We start from the raw sequence: 9914 nt of genomic DNA, 5'->3' as shown, positions 1-9914 counted from the left end.
GGGTGAGGGTGTGTAGAAAGGTGACAGGTAGGGGAAGGGGATGGACAGGGACAGGGAAAAAAGTGAGAGGACGAGAGGCCAAAAAGGAAACAGAAAGACTGCTAAAGGGGCCCGGGACTCTCACATACCTACAGTATCCCGATCTCCAGGAGTTCCTGTTTTGAGGATCTTGGAGGCAGGCTTTGCCTTTAGGAAGCTCATCGTGGTGTCACAGAGCAGGATACAAAGAATAAAAATACCTCTCTCTTGCCAACTTTCCTTTTATTGAGGGGCAGTAAAAGAAGGGTTAAATAAAAGAGTTCGCCTGTGCTTTTGTAAAAATCTTGGGATTATTAATAAAAGTCCCATTTTCAGAATATTTTTGCAAATTGCAAAATCACAAAACCCTGGAAGGTCTGATTGGCTGTAACATTAGACATATAAAATAGCAAATGTGCTGGTTCTAGCAGTAAAACTGTCAATGTCATATTTCGGCGACACATGCACGATGATAAAACATATGTAATAAAGCAGTTCACGTTATATATTCTAAAATACATTGTAGGGATTGATCCTACTGTTCATCTCCACATACAATCCTAGACTAAAATTGGGTGTGTTAATTACTGTGTTGCCATCTCCACTAATTCCTACATAGAGCAACCCAAGCAGACCACATGTAAGCAGCAACAGAAGCATATCTCATCTGCTCTTTAGCAAAATGTTGATGCTTCAGTGTAGGATTATATAGCAAAATATTTAAATTATTAAAAGATCTATGAATGATGAGCATCAAGCGTTCTTGGGCAAAAGAGCATTGTTGTGTCTCTTCCTACTCCATTTTGCCAAGTTTGTTGGGAGAATTTGGTTGGAAGAATTCCAGATCTAAACAATATGTATAAGTTGGTTGCTTAAACTCAATGTTTTCTTTGACAGAAAGACAAATAAATGTCAGTGAGGAGGACTTAGAAATAGCGGTCATGTTTTTAAACTTTTGTGACCAATATACTTCATTAACTAGTTTGGTTTGTTAGGTGCTATAGTAGCTGGGTCATCCCATAAATGTCCAAACCAAAATCCAGAAAAACGTTTCTACCATGAACTGCTCATCAATTATCAGTAACCAGCCCTGGAATCCAGAACATCTAGCATGAATTTTAAGTTTGGTGCCCCATAGATATTCCTATTTAATCTCAGCCAATACAGCATAAGGCTTGATGGGATAATGTCTGAGATGGGCTTAACATTCTCTTCTAGGTAGAGGAGTACTACGGGGATGCCATGACCTAATTTGAAAAAGACACACAATCGATGGACGGAATGCAGAACAAATCAAAACAATCTCCCCCAGTCAAGAGATCTGGATTAAATCTATCATTCTTTTGCTCACAATGCCACCCCAGTTTAGACCTGGCCATATGCAAATCAGTCTTGACCCTGTGCTTCATGGGAACAATCCAGCCCGAACTGCCAAGCCAGGTCCTCCCTGGACCAGAAACAAGCATCCCAGGACCGGTTTGGGGTTTCACCCCTCTTCAGCCAGGATAGCTTGATTCCAGTGGCACAGTGAGCCCGGGGCCTACGTCTCGGCAAACCCAGCGCACTTAGGACGGGAAAGCAAAAGACACAATTGACGGACGGAATGCAGAACAAATCAAAACATTCTCTCCCAATCAAGAGATCTGGGTTAAATCCATCATTCTTTTGCTCACCATGCCACCCCAGTTTGGACCTGGCCATATGCAAATCAGTCTTGACCCTGTGCCTCATGGGAACAGTCCAGCCCGAACTGCCAAGCCAGATCCTCCCTGATGGATTTAGACCCAGATCTCTGTACTGGGGTGAATATATGACATTGTTCTACATTCTGTCCATCAACTGCTGTTTTTGTATTTGTCAGCCCGAGTGGGACGGGTATGCTCAGACGTGAGTCCCGTGCTCTCCATGCCACTGGAATCAAGCTATCCTGGCTGAAGAGGGGTGAAACCCCGAAACCGGTCCTAGGATGCTTGTTTCTAGTCCAGGGAGGACCTGGCTTGGCAGTTCGGGCTGGACTATTCCCAAGAGGTGCAGGGTCAAGACTGATTTGCATATGGCTGGGTTCAAACTGGAATGGCATGGTGAGCAAAAAAACGATGGATTTAGACCCAGATCTCTGTACTGGGGTGAATGTATGACATTGTTCTGCATTCTGTCCATCAACTGTTGTTTTTGCATATGACCTAATCTGAGCAAAAATTGTATGAAAGTATTGTAATGAAATACCCCTTTATATGTGATCACTTCTCCTTACCCCCACCAATTGTTTTGGACTGATGCTGCTGCTTTTTTGACTCTGAAATGCACTGGACCCTACTGACCAAGCCCCAGTCCATGTGGTCTGATCCTTCAAATGCATATGCACTTAACTAATACCTGATTGTCATATTTAACTTGCATACAAGTCCCTTGTACATGGTACCCAGTCTACCCAGGACCGGTAACTTAATTGTCAGTAGAAGACTGCAGCATGTTTTCTGCCACCATTAAAGTGACAAGGTGAAAACATGGCTCTATGTCTGCCACTGCAGCCTAGTCTAGCAGCTTCTAAACTACCAACTCGACATGGCAAAATAACCCTTTTGCCAAGTACTAACCTTCCCTTTTAATATTTATAAGTCACCCCTAAGGCAAGACTTAAGTGTCAACAGGTCAGGCTGCAGAATATTAAAAAGAAGGGCATGCTTATTTTGTGTTTTACATGTACAGAGAGTAAAAACTCCCCATTTACATTTGCATTGCGGCAAAGCTGGTACTCCCATTGACTAACATGGGGTTACATGTATGCACATACAAAGTGCTAACTTACATTTGAGAAAGCCAAATGTAGTACTTCAAGGAATCAAATTAATTGTTACCTTAAACTCAAGTTATTTCTAATGTCGGATTTAAAGACACTATTATTGTAAAGGTGACTTTAGAAAGTTACCAGATTCTTGCCCAATGTTGCTAGTAGCAGTTGTCACCTGAGACAGTCTTTCACCCTCCCGTTAGTAAGTGTAGATTGCTCCTAGGAAAGGGGAACAAACAGCCTGTTGCTGGGGGACCTCCTCTTGACAGGATGGCCAGAGAGGGAAAACCTGTGGCAGAACCAGGTTTCTATGAGGAGTTGCTCATAATACTGTACACACCTAAGGGATCTGTCCATAGTTCTGACCTAGGAAAGAAGTTTTCTGACATCTTGGATTTGGGCAGAGAGATGTACTGTGTGGTTGTTTATTACCGATCTCCCCTCGGGGAGAAGATGTGGCCTCATGGTTGACCTTGAAGCTGGGGAACCGGGTTGGAATCTCAGCAGGGATGCTCAACATCCTGTGATTCTGGACAAATCATTTAATCTCCCCGTGCCTACCAAAATGAATGCATACGTCTGTAATGCAACTGGTGCTCATGTAAAGCGCTCTGATTCCTTTGGGTCAAGTTCGCACTATATAAAACGCTCCCAAAAAAAAAAGAAATGCAAGAGTCTGTAGTGTTCCGTGTGGGAATTTTATCCCCATTGATTAGGGAGTCTTTCCCACCCACATACTCTAGACTGGCATAAAAGTGACACTCCTGGCTGCCATTGCTTGAACATTACTTATCACACTGTAGTCTGTCCTCTTCTTGGTCCAGGTAGACAGACTGACATCTCCCCACAGAGAGGGAAAACCTATGGCAGAACCAGATCTCTAAGAGGAGTTGCTCATAATAGTATACATATCTAAGGGATGAGTCCATAGTTCTGACCTAGGAAGAAGGTATCTGGCATCTTGGACTGGGCAGAGAGAAGTACTGTCAGATTATTTAATATCAATCCCCCAGGACAGGAAGTGCTGCAAGAGTGAGTAGGGTTGCCTGCAGGAATGTTACCCTCATTGGTTAGAGAGTTCTCTTCACCAAGATAGTGGACTCTAGGGGCTACTTGGCTATCCTCCTGATAAGCTCCAGGAACACAACAGCCAAGAGCTCAGCTGACCGGTAACAAATGAGTTTGCCCTAGACCCCACTTGTGCTCTCTATGAGATCAATTCCTGGCCCTCACAAGGAACCTAGAAGGTCCGAGGCCTGTGGTTGGCGCTAGAGTGTACTCTTTCTCCTGGAGGAACTGCAACTTGTGATCCTAATCCTCAAAGATAATGTTTTTGGGAAAAGAACCAGAGGCTATCACGCTATTGCTCCCCAGCGTCATAGAAGCCTCCCACAGCAACCGACTTCAGATTACACCAGCTGAAAAGTTTTGCTGGTTTGTGGATATTCTTTAACGCCAATTGAGAACTGAGGCTCTCACCGGACTACTATACCTCGCTTGTTAACTGATGCAGAGCCAAACTATGGTTCTAAGCTGCCGAGGATCCCCCGAAGAGCCCTGTCCGTGAAGAAAAGAACAAGAAAAGTTCGTAAGAGCAAAGGTACAAGTTTGGGCAGTACCAACCCATCCCACTCACCCGACTGATGCTCCATCGTGGTTAGCCTGAACTTTGACTTGGCTCAGACCCTCACGTTCAAGAGTTGTAGACTGAGCGTACACCAGTAATTTATTAAACCTTTTGAGTGAATTGCAGTGATTTATGACAACCTTTGAAAAAACATAAGTCCAGTTCCCTACAGTAGTTTTGTGTTGTTTTGGTGTCTAGTTAAAGATAAAAATATATGCTGTGTTAATTTGAGTGTATTTTGTCATGCATCTCGCTTATTAACTGTTTTGGTACTGATAAATGCTTCACACTTGTTTCCTTTGACCTAAACCTGACTGCTCTGTGCCACAGCTAACCAGGACCGAGCCGAGGCTTGAATTAGTAACCTAACTGAACGTGAAACAGAGAAGTGACATTATTAGTTGGTGAGGTCTTACAACCACCCCAATTAATAATCCATTTTTTCACACCTATTTTCAATTGTTTACAATTCCCTGGCCTTAGTAAAACCCAAAGTTCAACCCCATATATAGCTGCAGCACTCCATTGCCTGTGTAAGTGCAGAATTATAATGAGAAGTTGGCTGCTGCTATTATGTTTGTAGGATAATACAGCATTTGAGGTTTGTTTGAATGCAGTTATGGGCCTCTCTACATGTGCATACCCATCCAATGTCAAGTTAAAATGCATTCCTAGGTAGGCTTACAAATTTAAGACATTGGTCATTCACTAAGGGCTGTCTTCTAAGTGAGGGAATTGGTTGCATTATCCTGATTTTAGTTTTTGCAATGTTGATGGTCTTTCTTCTTGCTGTAGTTAGCAAACCTGTTCTTCAGCCTATGCATGCTGTTCCCAGTTGGAGATAAGAGGATGGCATCAGCTGCAAAGAGTAGTATGGGGATTTTCCTATTACATTGTTTAGGTACATCCAGGTTAGATTCGCCCAAAGAGTTTCCAATGCCATTAGAAAGAGGCTAAATAATAAGGGGCTAAAACACAGCCTTCAAGAACACCTATAGGGACGGGGAACCTGCCACTGCATTCCCCAGATGGGTAATAGTGGACTTTTTTTCTTTGATTCACAGCTAAGTTCACACACGTCTTATTTTGGATCTGTTGAATGCAGATTTTAGGTCCATGAATTGAAAATATAAGGGGGCTTTTAATTTACTATATTTTACAAAGGGCATATACAGCCTGGTCACCTATGAAGAATCTTGTTACTACTTGCTCCCACAATTTAGGGTCAGCATGAAATGTATCTACAAAAACAAAGCCTGGGCCAGGGGACTTATTTGTCTATTAGCACAAAAGGACTCCCTCAGTGCCCGGGGGCAGGACAAACAGAAAGAAGTAGACATTGAATTAGTGATTTTATCATGGGACGATATTCCAATGATATTTATCGGCTGGGTTATTACACTGCTTCCACTGTAAAGCTTCTTTAATTTTATAATCCATGCATTTGCAATAATATGATGTTCCATTGTTTTTGCCTCCTTCCCCACAATAACTGTGGGGTATTGTATTTCTTGTGGACTTCAAGTTTTTTTTAAATCAGATATTTGCAATTATTCCTGAGTTTCTTGAAACTTATATTCATTGTAAAGTAAAGTAAAGTTAAGTTTATTGTTTAGTTAATTAAAACCATAACAATTTACTGCTATGTCAACTATGATTAAAAGCTGAAATTTAAAATCAGTTCATCAACCCAATATATCAACAATGTAATATCTCACAGTTCTAAAATCTTCAATTGATGATAAATACTCTCTAAAATCCTATAAAGTTGTGTCTAAAACATATAAAACCACTGTTTAGATCGGGGACAGGCAGGTGTAAAACCATCAATTAACAGGTAGCAAACTTATTAGCTTGATTTCCGGCAAAAATTGGTTAAAATTAGATAAAGTAGTCTCTGAGTCTCTTTTGCTACTGGGTTTCGGCAATCATCGACCCTGTGCAGCTCGTGTTTTTCTGCTGCCTGGCAATTGTAACTGTAGACTGCGCAGAGTACCGTCTTACCGGTTGATTGCACAGATCAGTTGCTTCTGGTGTTGTTACTTCAGTGAGTGGACCCTCTCATTGTTGCTTCGACTTCACAGCCTGATTGTGTATGTGAAAGAACTTAACCAGTTTGCAGTTCATTGGAGGATCAGATGTATCAAGCCCTTTGATAATAGCAGTCCAGCCGGTTCGTATTCCTCTGTCCAGGAAGGCTTTCCTTAGTAAAGTGACACGTGCTGGATAAAGGTTCTGGCAGATACATATCAGGTGGATAAGATCTTCTTTTTGACTGCCACACAGGCAACACATTTTTGACTCAGTGTTTTTTCACCTCGGAGCATCGGAAAGTGAGGGATATTTTCCAAAGTGTAATGCCATTCACTGTTTTTTAAAATAGACCGAAAAAGTTAGATCTAAGTCAGCCACCAGTTTAAGGACTTTGTAGTTGTTGAGAACTGTCCAGGAATGGGATCTCTGGCTAAAAATACTTTTGTCTAGTAATAGGGACTGGAGATTTGCGGCATTGTTAAGTTTTGACTTAAATGTTGAAAAGGGCAGATTTTTGTTCCAGAGATCCAAAGTGCAGGTGGATTTAGGTGCATTGAGCAAAAAGTGCGAATATTATGATTTATTCCCTTTCTCTAGTTTTAACCACAGTGCCTTGTTCAGGCTAGAGTTCTCCGTGTTTTGTTCTATGCCCAAAGTATCGTTCATTAGGCCAAATTCCAGACGCATTTGTGCCGGCGAAGCAGTTTGAGGGAGCTGAGCCTTTTAAAGATGCTAGTTGTTAGATTATTAAGAAGAGTTGAGTCTTATCCTTTCAGGGCTGTGCTCGCATACTTTAAAGTTGGAAGTGTTTTGGCTGTTATTACCAAAATCAGTGGTTTGAATGATGGGCCCTCCAGTTTTAATGCCAATGACTTATAAGCAAAAGTTAATGTGCTTGCCCGTTGAGCCATGTAGTTTTTCTGTTCACGGTGAGTTAGTTAATTAGCAATGTAGAATCCCATGTATTTATTACTAGGCACATTCTCTAGTGGTTTGCCTTCAAGCCAGATGGTATACGGGTGGGCTGGCCGGTTACTGATTAGCATTGTTTTTGTTTTATTGATTTCTAACTTATTTACTGTTAGAAATTCTACAAGTTCTGTTAATAATCTGGTTAAACCAATCTTGGTTAGACTGAGTAAGACGATGACATCAGCATAGGCTAGGTGTGAAAGGGCTAAGGTGCCAAGATGCGGGGAATGAGAATTAATTGTGTTAAGTTTAGCGGACAAGTCAGATATGAATAGATTAAATAAATGTGGGGCCCGCACACAACCCTGCTTCAGGCCCTTATTCGTGAACAATTTTCTTGAAACTCTTGAGCCGTCCCCAAGTTACCCATGTGTCAGTATATAATAACATTAATCCTTTTAAAATTCTTTCTGGAATGTTCCATGATCGTAGTTTGGCTCACAAAAGTTTCCGGTCCACACTATGAAAGCGGCTTTTAGATCAATAAAACAGAGAAGCACACTCTGTTTTATTTACATTTCTATGCTTTTAGGGAGATAGATAAGATGTTAAAGATTGTTCCAATCCCTTTTCTAAAGCCTGTCTGCTTTGTAGGGATCAGGTTAAGTTCTTCGGACCATTCGACCAGATATTCCAGGATCAAGGAGGCAAGGTATTTTGATTCCACATCCAATAATGCAATAAGTCTGTCGTTAGATGGAATAGATCTTTCTCCCCCTTTGTATATTGGTGTTATAATTGATCCTTGCCAGCTGTCAGGGATTTGATTTAGGAACTCAACTTCGGCAAAAAGATTCTCTAGCTGGGTGCTCCAGAAAACTGGATCATATTTAAAGACGGTTTGGGGAACACCGTTGGGTCCTGGGCCACCATCTCTTTTGCTTATTAGACTTTTTATAGCATCCGCTAAGTAAGGGGAATTGTTAGTGTTGGATTCTTCTGGTTAGTCAAGGTTTGCATTTGTGGCTTTTGCGTGGATGGAATGGTCACCAACACCTAGTTGGTGGGGATGGCTTTGGAGGACCTGCGATGTCTGTGTCTGTTGAGGAGTATGATACTGTGTTTTAAATTTCTGGTTTATGCAATTGGCCCAGTCCTGTTCCTGCACATTAATGTACTTTATTTTATGTATTCATTGTGTGCTGAGAAATGACGTGTTTATTATTTATTTATTTCCTAACTTGTTTGAAAGTTGACCAGAATAAGACAATTTTGCTATTGCTTCAACCAAGGAGTTTACAATGGTCTTATCTTTACCTTGCTTGCTGCAAGGATGACATTTAAAGTTGCTTCCAAGTTGTTCTTTAATGATTGGTCCTGGCTACTGTTGTTCCAGGTCCTTTCATCACTCTTGTGCTTCTTGCTGGAGTAATTTCAGGTGCATAATTAGTGGTGGCAAGATCTGTAAAGAGTTTACTCAAGTTAGACATACAATGCGTTTCATATCATGGACCAGTTTCTAGGGCTCAACCTTGATTAGGATGTAGTCAATTCAGTTTGATCTACTTCAAGACTTCAAGGTTTGAGAGATGGGGCTATCTGATAGGTTACGGCCATTTTAAAAACCCAGGTCAGATTTCTACATCAAGGCAAATAACCGTTTGTTTTGTTTGGTTATTTTCCTGCACTGAAGTATGGGTTCATGGATACCTTTACCTGACTCGTCTTCGGTGTCTCCACTTTCGAGGGCCCGTATTGGGTTTCAGTGTTGAAATTATCACATATGATCAGTCTGTGATGTTCTATAAGAGTTTTATTTCCTGTTCTACAACTTCTAATGTTTCCATTGTAAAATGACAATGTCCATTTGAATTGCAGCCTGGTGGGATATAGACATTCACAATGTCTGTAATCTCTAGTGGCGGAATAATTCCGGGCAATTTAATTAGCAGAATATTTGCTGCCGCATTTGGAACAGGCTAATGTGTCTTCTGTCATTCTTCCTCCCTCTATGGGGTTAATTGTGCCTTCATACTAGGGACTACCGGCACATTAAAAAGATGGTGATAGCCCTGTTGGGGCTGCACTTCCTCCCACACTTCCCTATGCTGCAGAAGCCGCGTCCATAGGTTTTCTAACATATGTTAATCGGTGGAGACAGTGTTGCTTCTTGGGGACCATTCTTCCACCATCACCAACAGCAAAAAGTCTAAGAAGTGGATGCTACATCCTTAGGCCCTGGAATGTGTACAGTGCATAATTTCTGCCACTAGCTGCAGGTGGCGAACATTAGCACTTATTTTTGAGGATCGATTTTTTTTTTTGATCTTCAGAATTTGACCCAGAGCAAAAGATTGAAAGGCAGAGCGGGGAGAACGAAGAAGGAACACAGATATGAAATCACTAACAATGAGGCGAAAGCAAGGACGGGCATCACAATGAAAAGATCAGGAATGTAAAACAGCTGTTTGAATGCAGGCAGCCAGGGAAAATAACCAAAAAAAACCTTTCCACCCAACAGCGGATGGACAT

This window comes from Triturus cristatus, chromosome 12, assembly GCF_964204655.1.
Source record: "Triturus cristatus chromosome 12, aTriCri1.1, whole genome shotgun sequence".
Taxonomy (NCBI): domain Eukaryota; kingdom Metazoa; phylum Chordata; class Amphibia; order Caudata; family Salamandridae; genus Triturus; species Triturus cristatus.
Note: the sequence above shows the minus strand (reverse complement) of the source record.